Source organism: Desmodus rotundus, chromosome 1 (assembly GCF_022682495.2).
Source record: "Desmodus rotundus isolate HL8 chromosome 1, HLdesRot8A.1, whole genome shotgun sequence".
Taxonomy (NCBI): Eukaryota; Metazoa; Chordata; class Mammalia; order Chiroptera; family Phyllostomidae; genus Desmodus; species Desmodus rotundus.
In genome coordinates this window covers 91,763,298-91,778,653 of record NC_071387.1, presented here as the reverse complement: position 1 = coordinate 91,778,653, position 15,356 = coordinate 91,763,298, and the positions used below count along the sequence as shown (strand labels likewise).

Genomic DNA, 15,356 nt, shown 5'->3' with positions numbered 1-15,356 from the left:
ATAGGGGTGCCAGAAGGAGAAGAGGAAGAATAAAAAACTGAATACTTATTTGAACAAATAATGAAGGAGAACTTCCCCAGTCTGGCAAAGGAAATAGATTTCCCAGAAGTCCAGGAAGCTCAGAGAGTCCCAAAAAAGCTTGACCCAAGGAGGAACACACCAAGGCACATCATAAGTACATTATCCAAGATTAAAGATAAGGAGAGAATCTTAAAAGCAGCAAGAGAAAAGGAATCAGTTACCTACAAAGGAGTTCCTATAAGACTGTCAGCTGATTTCTCAAAAGAGACCTTATAGGCAAGAAGGGGCTGGCAAGAAGTATTCCAAGTCATGAAAGGCAAGGGTCTACATCCAAGATTACTGTATCCAGCAAAGCTATCATTTAGAATGGAAGGGAAGATAAAGTGCTTCTCAGATAAGGTTAACTTAAAGGAGTTCATCATCACCAAGCCCTCATTATATGAAATGTTAAAGGGATTTATCTAAGAAAAGTAAGATAAAAAATATGAACAGTAAAAATGACAGCAAACTCACAGTTATTAACGACCACACCTAAAACAAAAACAAAAGCAAACTAAACAAACAACTAGAAAGGAACAGAACCACAGAAATGGAGATCACATGGAGGGTTGTCAACAGGGGAGCGGGAAGGGGAGAGGGGGGGAAAGGTACAGAGAATAAGTAGCATAGATGATAGGTGGAAAATAGACAGGGGGAGGGTAAAAATAGTGTAGGAAATGTAGAAGCCAAAGAACTTATATGTATGACCCATGGACATGAACTATAGGGGGGGAATGTGGGAGGGAGGGGGTGGTCAGGATGGAGTTGAGTGAAGAGGGGGAAATGGGACAACTGTAATAGGATAATCAATAAATATATTTTTTAAAAATCTCAGTCTTGTTTGATTGGAATCTTAATAAAAGAATCATTGTATCTTAAGTATCTATCTAGTCTTTTCATTCTCTCCCCCTTCACAGTTGAGCATTTTATTCACATGAAGCTTGTAATAGACTTATTTAAATGCAGATGTATATAAAATAAAAAGTTAATACCATCCCTCCCTACCTAATCCCATTCCCTGTGAACATTTAGGTGTCCGCCCAGTTCAGGGGTTTTTTCTCCCCTGTAAACCAATAAAGCACATAAATGTATTACCACTCACATAGCAATTTTTTAATAGAAGTGAGATCATATCACCCTTGGTGTCTGTAGCTTGTTTTTTGTTTACATTTGTGATTGTTGTTATTTAAACTTTGTTTTCTTTATTTTCCCCTGTATAACCCAGATGGAACAAAAACATCGTGTTCATGATTCATTCCATATATATATATATATTAGATTTTATTTACTTATTTTAGACAGAAGGAAAGGGAGGGAGAAAGAGAAGGGGAGAAACATTGTTCAGTTGCCTCTTGCATGCCCCCAGTGGGGGTTGGGGGGCGGGAGGGTGAGGAACTGTCCTGAAACCCAGGCATGTGCCGGGACTGGCAATCAAACACTGGGCCACAGCAGCCAGGGCCCATATTTTAATTATTTAAGTAGAAGAGTAATGTTCTGCTCTGTGTTTTTACCTTGTAATTTTCCCTTACCCCATGACCCTTTTTGAAGAGCTAGAAATGAAAAATCTGTTGCCTTAAGGGAGAGTGTCACAGCAGAAGACTTCTGAGCCTCTAAAGCTGAGATAATAGTCTATTTAGGAGCGTCCAACCTGCAGCCCACAGGCTGCATGTAGCCCAAGATGGCTGTGAATGCAGCCCAACACAAAATCGTAAATTAACTTAAAACATTATGAGATCTGTTTTGTGATTACATGTCACATTGTATTTAATGTGTGGCCCAAGACAACTTTTCTTCTTCCAGTGTGGTGCAGAGACACCAAAAGGTTGGATATCCCTGGTAGATTTAGGAGACTATTTGCTTAGCCAATTTTTCCTGGTGTAGAGGAGATAATTTTCTGGCCTGGGGCAGAAGTGAGGGCAGAAAAGTTGAGAATGAGGCAGCAGAAGTATGGGCCTTTGAAATGGGAAGGCGAAGGGAACAGGACTCTGTTAGAGGCTGAATACTTGTGTCCCCACAAATTCACATGTTAAAGCTCCAGTCTCTAGTGTGGCTACATTCAGAGTAAGGAGGTAATTAAGGTTAAATGAGGTCATAAAGGTGGGGCTCAATTCTAATAGAATTATGTCCTTCTAAGAAGAGGCACCAAAGAGCTTGCTCTCTCTCTCTCTCCAGGTGCAGGAGCCAAGGAAAGGCCATGTGAGAATACTGTGACAGGCAGCTGTCTGTAAGCCTGGAAGAGAGTCCTCACCAGAAACTGAGCCCTGTTAGACCTTGATCTCAGTTTTCCAGCCTCCAGAACTGTGAGGAAAAAATTCTATTGTGTAAGTCATGCAGTCTATTGTATTTTAGCATGGCAGTCGGGCAGACAAAGAGACTCTAAGACAGGTTTGAGAATTTTTCTGTCACATTCACGGGGCCTTGGGGAGGAGGCAGGCCTCATTATTATTCATTCACAAATACTTAATGAGGGCCAACCATATCCTAGGCCCTGTTCTAGGAGCCAACGATATAGACATGGACCTACAGATGCTGTTCCTGCTTGCATTCCTGAAGCTGTCAGGTATTAGCACCATATGACAGCCATAGTTCAGGAATGGCAGCTTGGTGGTGGCCATGCAGAAAGGGTGTAAGAACCTTCACACATTTCCTTCTGCCCCAGAGAGACATGGGAGAGCCTCAGAGATAACAGGAGGGGGTGGTGGTCAGTGAAAATGGGAAAAAAGAAAGAGGGAAGAAGAATGATTGTCAAGGATGTCAAGGGTACTAATTGTTGCCTCCCCTGCTGGTTTTCCTGATTCTTTTTACACAGTGGTGGATAGATTTGTAGACTCAGAGACCAGTTCATTCAGAGCTTCTGAAACTTGTGTGCACCAGAATTTCCTGGAGGAATGATTGAAGCATAAAATTTCTGGGCCCCTTCCCCAGAAATCCTGGTATGGCAGATCTAGGTAGGACCCAAGAATTTGCATCTCTATCAAACTTCAAGGTGGTGCTAGCTACTTACTTCACAGTGTGAGTGACTCTGATCTAACATAACATTTAAAAAATAGACACCTACAGAGGTAAATGACTCACCCAAGGTCATACAGTCAGTAGAGGAGATGGACTCAAGGACCTGAATTAGCTCTTATAAGACCATAAACCCATCCCTGGATCAAACCCTCTGAAATGAGAAAAATGGTAAGTTCTGATTGACTGGAGGCCTGGGTCACAGGCCACTTCTGGAGCTGAAGAGAGAGTAAGCTTCATCAGAACTGCATGTTCTTAAAGCAAGAAAAGTTTGTGTCCCAGTGAAAACAAATGGGAGTCAGGTAAATGGTTGCTGCAGGGCCAGAAACAACATGTCCAGCAGCCCATGAACTATGGGAAGAGTGTGATGGGCTACTCAGAACCTCATTATATCAGATAGAACCTCATCATAGGTAAGGGCACAGGCTCTGGAGGGAGCTTGTACAGGTTCAACATCCCACATGCTATGCAGCAGGTGTGAGAAGAGGCAGTCTAGCCTCACCCCAGCACTGATCAGCACACACCCTGCATGATGCTCGGCATAGAGCCTACTTCAGAACTGTAGACTTCATGCTTTAAACCTTCTGGCACTGAACAGAAAGGGTGCAGTATGGGAAACTCTTTGGGCTGGGAGGGCTCAGTCAAGGGTTATTCCTCTTTTTTCTCTTTGAAGCTGACAATCTAGGGGAGAGGGTCATAGGACAGAGGTCTTCAGGAGATGGGCCTTTTCATTCCCACAAGATACATTTAACTTCAGCCAAGCTTCATCCTGGGGAAGAGGTGTTCAGTCACAGGAACTCAAAGGTATAGGTTTGGTTAATTAACCTAGAACCAGGACTCAGGTGTCCATCTAAGAATTGAGGTGAGTCTCAGGTAGGACCCACCCATGCCTCTCATTCTGCTTCACTTAGCAACTGCCACCATAGCCTCCACAACTGTGGTTTCTGGGAAGCAGGGTCTGGGGTAAGGCCCAGGGATCACAAGGACCTTCTGCAGGAATGTTCCTGTTTGGGTTGGAAAGACGGGTGAGGCTAAAAATACCACCTACATGACATATATACTCTTCTCTTGTTAATACCCTAGAGAGATTGCCAAGAGTCACTACCACCAAGCCTGTGATTAAGCCATAATTACCACTTTCATGTTTATAAATTTTGTCCTTAATATCATAGAAGAATATTTTTAGGCTAGAACTAGAACTAACACATCCTAATGTGGGAGTGTGGATTTAAGCAAGTATCCCTCCTTAAGGGTTACTTCCTGCGACATGGCAACAAGGCCAGGAGTGATCTGTCCCCAAGAGTTGAACTGGGATTCTCTAGGCACACCAGGCCCCCTCACCAAATATGGAAGCTTTGTGGATATCTATGTTATTCTGTCCTTTCAACCTCCTAGGACTATTTATTTGTTCCCTCATATGTTTGTTCATTAACTAATTCATTCAACATGTATTTGTTGAGTGCTTACTCTCTGCCAGGCACTGGGAATAAGACAGTGAATAAACACACAAAGTCCCGACTTTTATGGAGTTTACATTCTAGTGGTGGTTGCAAATCGGAAAACCAGACAACAAATTTACTCATTCATTAATTTATTAATTTAATATTATGTAATGTGAAGGGAATATGCAGGAAGAAATGCCATATGGTATCTGGGGAACCCAGGCTACTTTAGATGATGGGGTCAAGGAGGTAATTTGTGAGCTGAGAAGTAGCCAGCCATATAAAAAGTCATCTCTCTGCTTCTGCTTTGCTGACCCAAATTCTTCATTACTCCCCTACATCCTAACCCTTCTCCCTGTGCCTAGTTCCAAGGTAAACATCTTCCACCCTCCACGAACCTGTGTTAACTGAAACTTGAGTCTAGGATATGACTCCCCCCTGCATCTCTTGCAAATAGTGGTGGCTCATTCTCTGCACTCCATTTATTCTGGGTCAGAAGAAGGGTGTTGGAACCCTTATTCCTAGAGCTGTCTCCATGGCATTTAAACACCCCCACTTCTTTGAGACTCCTGCTATCAAATTATACCACATCCTCCCTCTTATTGCTGTCATTCATCTATTTCCCAGATCCTCCACTCCATTCATTGAAGACGTTGGGACCTGGTCCATTGTCTTCATTTTGAAGCCAATACTGACACTCACCAGTATTGTTTACCTGGGACTCTAGCTGAAAAGTTCTTTGACTTTGATTCTTTTGAGTTTCACCTCCACCCATTTCAGCTCTTTTCCACAGCTACAGCTGCAGCTCACATGGGTTCCATCTTAAAAATCTTCAAGTTCTACATTTCAGTCTAACCAGGGTAGAGCCAGGTTTCCCCAAGCCTATTTCTCAGTATAGTATCACAAGTAAAATAAATACTCCTCCTCCAGAGAGCCACAAAATACACTGTGGGCCCTTAGTGAAGGGGTCTCAAGCCAGTGGTGGAGAGGTGGGTACATCACACAATTTGCAGGAAGACTTCCTAAAAATTATCTTTGTTCATCTCTCTTCCCAAAGCCCCACGTCTTATGGCAGTTTCCCATCTCTTGTCATTCTATCCCTCTCAAAACTCCCCGTCCACTTAGTGTTACTGTCTTACTCACCCCTTTCCATCTTTGCCTCCTCTTCCCAACTCCTTTTTCTTCTCTACCTCAAGTACAATTGGCATCTTTTAATAAGTCCCTTGTGTGGGACTCTTCATGCATTCTGCATCTTTATCCATTGCCCTATCAGCAGATCAAACAAAGAATTCTCATTCCTTGGAGAATGGGGGTGGGTGGGTGGATGGGAGATTATAAATCTTTCTCATATGATTTGTCCTCATCACACCTCTTAGTGTCCATCATTTCCTGTCTATCCAGATCTTTTGCTCCCATTCCTCCCACACCTATCCTTCCACCTGGCAGTGACCTCCAGTGCCCCTTTCTCTCCCAGTGCACTGGCCCCTGGCTGATGCCTCTTAGGCCCCTCTCATATCAGACCTATCTTATGGGTAGTCATCTGAATGATCATTTCCCTTGTCCTTAACTTCTCTCTTTACCATTCCTGTCAAGCCAAACTCAATCCAAATCTCTCAGTTAGCCATTTCTGCATCTACACTTGGAGAACACCACACAAATTGAAAAATGGTGCCTTGCAAGACCATGGCAACAGATGCTGGGCCCTGAGAGCTACCTGTTCATCCATCCTTTTACTTGTCTGTGACCAGATCCTTCTCCTGTACCCATCAACCCACATCCAGTGTACCTGAAGCCAAATCATGTTTATACTTTCCAGTTACAGGAACAAATAATCCCTCTTCTGTCTTGTTTTGGGTGTGTTTATTTAACTTGAATTGGCTTCTTTACACATGAAATCAAAAGACCCCTGAAAAATAGAATCAATGACCCCAAGTTCAGAGAATGTTCTGGGGGAGAAGGAAAAGAAGCCACTTCTGAATGGAAAGTAAGGAGTAGCTGGTGATGCACCTTGGGGTTCAGTCTACAAATTCTGAGGACAAATATGGTCATCTGGGAAGCACAGGCTGATCTCATAGAGAATATTCTGGAAGACAATTGACTAGAGTAGCTCTGTCCTCTGCCTGTCTTTGCCCCATATCCTTCTTAGGCAAACAGAACTGCCTGCAGTTTGAAATGGACAATCAGACACTGTTAACAGCTGCAGCCCAAGAACTTCAGTTCTTGGCATAATGATCTTGACACAAAAGTATTTCTTTGTGGAAAATTATGCATTCATCGAGCTCATTTGAAACAAAATATGATTTGCATTTTAACTTCCTATAACAAGCTCCACTTCTTCTGTGGATTTCATAATGTTTGATTTTGTTGGACCAGATTGGTGGGACACATGCTTTACCAAAAACAGTTTAAATTCAAGCCCAGGTTTTTCTTATTTTAAATAGCAACAGCTGCTAAGCATGATAATTATTGTATTTTATCAAAATAAACTCACCAAGTAGCTTCTGAATGTTCCTTGGAGCTGCTCTGCTGGAGGCTGGGGGTCCTCAGGGCTGATAAAGAAGGCACAAAGTTTGGATCTAAAAACACAATCAGTCTCCAGGTCTGGAGGGGTGTGGATGGACTATTCAAGGACAGAGAAAGGAAAACAGCCACTAGCTGGAGGCAGATCCAGTGAGATACTTCCCTCTTGATATCTGTTGGGCTTTCTCTCTGCAGTAATTCCAAATTTCTGAAAGACTGCAAGGGGAATATTATGGATTTATGTGGCAGCCAGTATGATTGATATCCTTTATGGAGAATTCAGATCATATCATTTCTGCTTAAAATCCTGTTCTAGTGATCTCAACCTTGGCTGCCCATTAGAATCAACGGAGAGCATAAAAGCAAAACAAAACAAAACAAAACAAAAACAATTGCCCAGGTCGCAGCCCAGGCCTATTATATCAGAATTGGTGGGTTTGGAGCCCAGACACTAGTGTTTGTTTCAAGATCCTGAACCACATTAGACCCTGATTTGTATGCTAACTTCTGACCACAGCCAGGGTGGCCCTAACTGATCTCTGAGGTCAGCCCCATCTTCAAACACTCATCTTCTGTCTTAACTCAGGTTAAGTTACTGGTCTTTCAGTTCTTCAGTCTGCTTTCCACCATGGGAAGATCAAACTTTCTATGTCCCAGAACACCCTCTGCAGCCTAGTCTCTGCTCACCTCTCCAGTTTCTCCTGGAGCCAGCCCCTTCTCTCCCAATGCCCTTCCATTCTTTTTTGATCCTTAAACACATCTTTTCTTTCAGAACCTCTGCACCTGCAATTCCCTTTGCCTTCTTCTGATAACATATTTTTTTTCTCCAGGTCCTCCCACATCCAACATACCATTCAGGCCTCTGAGGAGAAAGCCTTCTGTGACATGCAATCTCTGACCTACCCCCTGTTAGTTGCCATTTCATTACTGCATTTTTTCCTGTATAGGAGGTCACTGTCTGAAGTCATCTTGGTTGTCTACTTGTTCTTTGGCTCCCTTTGAGAAGGTAATCTCTGTGAGATCTGAGACCTCTTCACTGCTGGATCCCAGAGGGTTGGCAGGTAGCAGGTGTTCAATAAATATTGGATGAATTAAAAAAATGAGTGCTTAGTAGCTCATTTAATAAATACTGCTTGAATGAATGAATGATCTCATTTGATCCTTCAGACAACTGGTATTGTTAGCACCATCTTGCAGATAATTCACCAGAGTCAGAGGTAAAGTAACTTTTCCAAGGTTACAAATCATGGCAAAGGTTTCGAAGCTCTCTGCCACTGAGGGAAGAATAGGTTGTTGGGGGAGAAGAGGAGAGAAGACATGTTTTTTAAGACTGGATTTTTGGTAACTCTGCCATCACTAGAATGGGCAACTCCTTCACTAATTGGCAAGGATATGTAATTAGGTTTTAATTGAGGGGTTCTGAAGGTACCAGTTTGAAACTACATCTGTAGCAGCCTTACTGGACTCTGACTTTCTAACCTTCAAGAGGGCAATGGGAGGGCAATCATGCTCATTTGGAAACCAAGGAAGAACCTCATTATTTCAGGGTGATATGCTCTTAGCATATCCAGAAGAGCCGGGGGCTGGGGAATGGAGCAGGTCTCCCCATCTAAAGGACTTCCCTGCTGTTGACTCATAGCAGTTATCATCTGGTCTCTACTGAGTTCTGCACCCCACACTGAAACCAGAAACAGCATGAGTCATACAGTGACAATCCCAGCAGCCAATCAGCCAATGCGGCATGGCAGAAAAGGACTGTGGCCTTTGGTTTCCTCTGTACAATTGTCTTCCTTTGCACAATTGGTCTGGGAATCTTTATCATTATGGAAACCAAAGGCACCTTGGTTCTCAGCTTTGCATCTGGATGTAAAAGTAATAACACTAGGTTGAGGTATTAGTCTGCTTGGGCTGCTATCACAAAATACAACTGATGGGGTGGCTTAAACAATAGAAACTTATTTCCTCACAGTTCTGAAGGCTGGTAGTGCAAAGTCAAGGTGTTTACAAGTGTGGTTTGTGCATGGGCATTCCTGGTGTCTGTGTGTCCAAATTCCCCGTTTTTATAAGGACACCAGTCATGTTGGATCAGGGCCCACCCTAATACACTCAATTTAACTCAGTCACCTCTTTAGAGGCCCTCTCTCCAAATACAGTCACATTCTGAGGCCCTGGAGGTTAGGACTTTAACATGAATTTGGGCGGACACAATTCAGCCCACAACAGGTAACATTTATTGAGTACTTACTGCGTGTTAGCCTCATGGCAAATTGTTTTACAAACATCATCTTACATAATCCCCCAAACTACACTCTAAGACCAGAAATGCCACCAAAGCATGAATCTCACCTACAGAAAACCTGAAGGGCAATGAGTTAGGAACACTGGTAGGAAGCAACAGGGTTTGGCAGCATAGAGGTAGAAGAGAAGTAGAGCCTTACTCTATGGCTTAAGCGTTAAGGTTGAGAACTTATTGCTCTGAATTACCTTGCACTTAAAGAGCCAGTATCATAGCAAGGACCACGACAGCTTCCCTTCCTAGAGATGACCTCAAGGCCTGCCTGATCTACTGCAGAAGCAGGGCTGCAGGCTCTCCCAGCTTAATTGCACTGTCCTGCATGGTACTTCCTTTGGCTTTCTCTGGAGTCCCAGACAGAAAAAATAGAGGATCGGCTCATTTCCCTGCTGGAGAAGCAGGGAGGGTGGCTTGGGGAAGACCTTTGAGCTAAGCTCTCTCTTGACAGGATCCTTCTCGTCCTTGGGTCCAGATGTCTTCCCTGTCAACCAAGCTCCCCCAGAAGGTATGCCCATTGCTTCTGTTTCTCCCCCTCCCAGTGTCTTTGTTTAGCTTCTAAAAAGGGATTTATTACAGAAGCCTCTGGGCACATATTCAAAAACACCCAAATCACAAGGAGAAATGTGTCCAAACTCACTTTGTACCTATCCATGCAGAGTTACCCCACTTATACTGAGGAGGACTTTTCCCAAAACCTGAAGGTCAGTGTCATCCTTTGCCAAATCTGAGCAGCTGAGGCCTCACATCACTTTATGCATACTCAGTGAGATGGGCTTAGAGAAACAACCACCTTTGAGGGTGTGCGTATGGTAATGATTATAACAGGAGGACCCAGGGAGGGGCCTGTCACCCCCAGGGAGGCTAACCCACCCCCAACACTCCTCGATATTGCTCATGCTGGTCCTTTGGTTTCCTTTCAGTGTCCTCTGCTGCCAAAATTTGACAACTCTTTCTCAGTCAAAATTTTAAGAATCATGATTTTATGAAGGATTTCCCCAGTTCTCAGAGTTAACTTCTTTCTCTTCTGCACTGTTAGTACTGCATACACACCTTTTACTCATGCATTTAGTAAATATTTTGTTCACCAGTTACTGGGTGCTGGCCTTTTGATAGTCAATGGAGAAGATACAGTGGTGAGAGACATAGATAAGATTTAGGCTTTCATGGAGCTTACTCTCTAGGTTGGAGAGACAGACCAAGAAAACTCTCATCCAAGTATTTATTATTCCCCACTAGGTTATGAGCCGCATTACCATCCTAGTGGTCATTGTCATCCTTCACCTTCTCCCCAACTTATCAAACCCCTGCATTACTTACTATGTGTCTGGCTTTTCAGGCACTACTTATAACTCATGTGAAGCAGGCACCATGACTACCTCAGTCTGTGTACCATCCCGCCCCCATCCCCTGCCAGCCCATAGTACCTAGCATTATGTCTGCTACATGGTAGACACTCAACTCATTTTTGCTGAGTTTGTGACTTATCTGTATTGTCATATTGACTAATTCTAAAGAAGCCAGGACAGGTGATGTGTATGACAGGTGATTTGAACCCAAGGGGACCCCAGTAAGTTTTCTTACCTTCTCTTTCCCAAACACATTCAAACATACACACAAGTCTAACTAGAGAAAGAGAAATAACTTCCAGTATTTATTACAGAGGAAATGTATGCAGGTGGTTATATAGGTGATGAACGAGATGATGGTAGGGTGTTATAGAGTTCAAAGATGGCCATTAATTGTTCCTCTCTCATCAAGAAATGGCATCTATTTCTTTACCTCTTAAATCTGGGCAGGCTCTTCTGACTCTCTTTGGGAGAAGCTATGTTGTATAAGTTCCAAGCTTGAGCCTCAAGAGGTTTTTCCCATTTGCCTTCTCTTTCTTGGAACCAGCTGCCAACCAAATATTCCTGGGCTAGAATGTTGGCTGATGCAAGAGACAAATGGACCCACCAGATGACAGCCAGCCAGCTTCCAAAGTTGAGCTCCCTGTTGCTTTGGCAGCTGATTGCATGTGTATGAGCTCATCCAGCAGAAGTACCCAGCCGATCCCAGCCTAAGTTGCTACCTCTTGAATTGTGAGCTACAAATAAATGGTAGTTGTTTTAAGATATTAAATTTTGGGTAGTTTGTTTCACAACCAAAGGGAACTGATACATGAAGTAACCCAGAGATTAGCAACACCAGGAAGTCACTGCCATCTGAGACTGTGGAGAGAAAAGGGAGGCAGTAATAAAACCACAGCCCAGTGTAATCAGAGCACCCAAAAGATGAGGAATAAGGAAAGAGAGGTCCCATGGAGGCTTAGAAGCACAGAGGACCTAGAAGAGAGGCAGTTGATGGAAGCAGAGACAGGCGGAGATACCCTGGCTTCTCCCTTCTGTCTGCCCTCCATCCAGTGTCCCACCTGGACCTGCCATCAGCTGAGTTCAACTGGCAGCCAGTTGGGACAAGAGCCTGGAGATGCAGCCTCCAAGAGTAAGCCTTTGTGCGTCACAGAGCAGAGCAGAGGAAGGGCTGGGACCGGAGCTGTAACGCACATGCTATACAGGAGAGACAAAGAAGTGGAAGTGAGGATTGAGCTTTCAAAACAGCACAACTGCATTCTCATATTCATATCTCATTCCCTATTCAGGAATTTAGCCCAGACTGAAAATGAATTCTAGCTATTGGAAAGCTGTGACTGCAAGTGTCTCAACTTTTGACAGAGTCAATCAACCTGTAGTAGCCTATTTATAAAATGTTGCACCCACATTGGCCCATCAAAAACATAAATCATCAAACAAGCCTGAGTGATGCTATTGTTAGCTCAAGAAACACAGCAGTTATAAAACACTAATTGGATTAATTTTAATGTATTTAACAAGCATAAGAACTTCTTATATGCTAACCAAACACAATGAAGGATGATACCACAGACATGCACATACATGAACACACAGAAAATTCCTTTTTTAAAAAATTATTACTATTATTATTAATTTATCCTCACCTGAGGACATTTTTATTGCTCTTAGAGGGACAGAAAGGAAAGCAAAAGAGAGACATGGATTGGGTGTCTTCTCATGCATGCTCCTGCGGGGGAGGGAACCTGCAACCTGGGTGTGTGCCCAGACCAGGAATGGGACCTGCGTCTGTTCAGTCTGCAGGATGAAACGCCAACCAACTGAGCCATAACAGCCAGGGCAGATAATTTCAATAAAGTTTAAATATGGTTGCTGAGGTATGATGCAGACCCCGGCCTGCAGGATCCGTGCAGTGGAAAAATTCACAAAGACTACAGAAATCCTGTGGAGAAAAAGGGACAGCATGGCTGCTCTCTAAGAGAGAGACAGGGTGAGAGGGCCAGAGAGCAACCGTGACCCCTGTCTGGACAGGCTTTTATTGCTTTTCTGGGTACATTACATCAGGATGGTCCTCATTTACTATGCACAGGTTCACTGTAGGTGATTACCTTTTAGAGATAACAAAGGAAAGAATGTTGCTAATTACTTCAAAGAGAAGGATGTTACAGATCAAGGGGAAAAGTGGTTGAACTGGTTACACTCCATACTTGGGATGTTTAGCACAGACTTTAGGAAGTTAAAGATACTCAGTAAACATTTCTTGCCTCAATCCAGGGTGAGGGAGTTTTAGCAAAAGCAGCCTAGGTACAATGCAGGCAGGCCTGATTCTCCACAGGAGACCTGTTCATGGGCATGGGTCCTCTGTGCCCGACCTCGCTCCCCACTGGCTTTTCTGAGTGGGGGCTGGGCTACATTTCCCACATGTGGAACGGTTTCCTATAGAGGTACACAAAGAATGGTGCGGGGTCATTTAAGTTGGGTTTTAAAGAATGAGTAGGAGTTCACCCAGTGGAAAAGAAAACAAGCAACTTTTTAGGGGAGTGTGCAAAATTTGGAGATAAGACACAAGGTGTCATACTAAGAAACTATAAATACTATAGCTTAGTGTAGCCAAGATACTGTATGTAGTAGAAATGTGGACAGATGTGGTCACTGAAGTGGCAGGGGCTAGCCCATGGAAGCCTTATATGTCACATTGAGGAGTTTGCCACTTACAGCTGATTGGAGCATATCAACATTTTTTATTTCATAGGATTTTAAAGAATTAAAATAATACAAGTTTATTTTAGGGAGTTTAAAAATGATATAAAAGGAAAAACAACAGTCATGATTTCTGCCCTCTTCTATCTTGGAGGTTGCCAGGGATAGTAATCAGGAGGGTGTCCTGACATACGTTTCCCATATTCAGGTTTGGTTTGTTTGCTTATGTGTTCTGGCTTGGATTACAAAAGAGGGTATAATATACTTATCAGTGTGCAACTTGCTTTCCCTCCCCTGCCCCCTTAAGACTATATGGACATCCCTTCAGATGAATAAGATTTAACTCAATCATTTATTCAACCCTTCTCTTACTGGTGGACATTCAAGTTGTCTGTTTTTAGCAATTAAAAAAAATATTGCTGTATGTCTCCTTGGGAATGAGTCTGGGTATATTGGGGCTTTCATTTCAGTAAAATAGATTCCCAAAAGTAGGATATCTGGATTAAAGAATATTTGCATTTTTTAAATTTTAATGTGTGTGACCATATTACTTTTCTATTAGGTTGTAGCAATTTCTATTTCCCAAAACTGCCAGCCAGAATTGAAAATTATCACTTTTATTTGTAAATTTTGGCAAATATAATGGATGAAAAACAGGCTGTATGGTTTAATTTGCATTTTCTTGGCTTCTAAGGACATTGAGCATCTTAACATATGTTTATCGACAATTTGCATGTTCCCTTATGTGAATTGCTTGCTCATTTTTCTATTCAGTTGTCTTTTTGTTATTAATTGGTAAAGGTTATTTGAATATTAGTAATTGTTAATCTTTAGCCATGTGTTTGCAAAGGTTCTTTTGGGACAGGGACTTCCCCTTCCAGCTTTTCTGGCTGGTTGGATAAATAATGACATACTGCAGATTAATAAGAGAAATCAAGTTTTAATATGATTAAAACAGGAAATTCATGTAAGCATGAGAATTACAGACAGCGAGGTAAAATGAAATATACACATCATTCTGACCTAATGAGGGGAAGCAGGCATCTCTGACTTCAAAGAGAAGAAAGGCAATTTACAAGGGGATGAAAGAGTTAATGCTTAATAAACAAATGTTTGTTGGGCCAGCTTTAAACAATGGGACACAGAGAAGATTTGAATGGGCTTTGCTGAATTCGTCCCTATCACATACTCTCAGATTAAACTCTAGTTCTCTGTTAGGATCACTCCCTTCCCAGAGCAGGTTTTCTGTCTCAATTTTTTATAGGCAGTAAGGGGAAGAATCAAAGGTTTTTCCTGGGTCTTTTGTTTCTTAAAAATAAGCAACTTAAAATAATCAATACTCCTAAAAGGCATATTTTGGGGTGGCAACTCGACTCCTCTCCCCAGTTCCCTTTCCCCCCCAGATCATCATTTTTAAAGCAATTTTATTTGTTAATAATTAGAGGCTATCAGGAAGTTGTGAAATGGTACAAAGTCCTAGGAACCTTTCACCCAGCTTTTCCCAAGGGGAGCATCTCACATAACTGTAGCATGATATCAAAACCTCTTTTGTCTTTGGATATAATAGTTTATGGTACTATTTTGATTTCAATTAATTTATGGTAAATTTTAATATCTGGTAAGGCAAGTCCCACCACTCCATACTTTTTCATTATTTTCTTGACTATTCTCTGACTCTTATTTTTTTCCATTTAAAATAATTTTAGCTACTTATTCCCCTTTCTTTCCCCCTAAAAAAGCTCTCTTGAAATTCTGATTGCAATTCACTGAAAGTTACATATTATTGTGAAGGAATGACATTTCAAGATATCAAGTTTTCCTACTCAGGAATATAATATTTCCCTCTAACTATTCAGACCTTATGTTATGCCCTTCAATGAGAATTTAGTTTCCTTCATATAGTCCTTATGAATCATTAATTCATAGGCATTTTATTGTTTTTGTCATAAACAATTTTCTATTGCTGCTATAACAAATTACCATGGA

At 42.3% G+C, this 15,356-nt stretch overlaps 1 long non-coding RNA gene across 1 annotated transcript in view; it reads left to right on the top strand.

Annotated features, from left to right (window-relative positions):
* Positions 1–2,405, top strand: part of LOC128781167 (uncharacterized) — a 63,619-nt gene extending 61,214 nt beyond the window's left edge. The window contains exon 3 of the long non-coding RNA XR_008427065.1: positions 2,233–2,405. This is a non-coding gene — a long non-coding RNA (uncharacterized lncRNA). The remainder of the gene's footprint in view (positions 1–2,232) is intronic.
* The last annotated feature ends 12,951 nt before the right edge of the window (positions 2,406–15,356 follow it).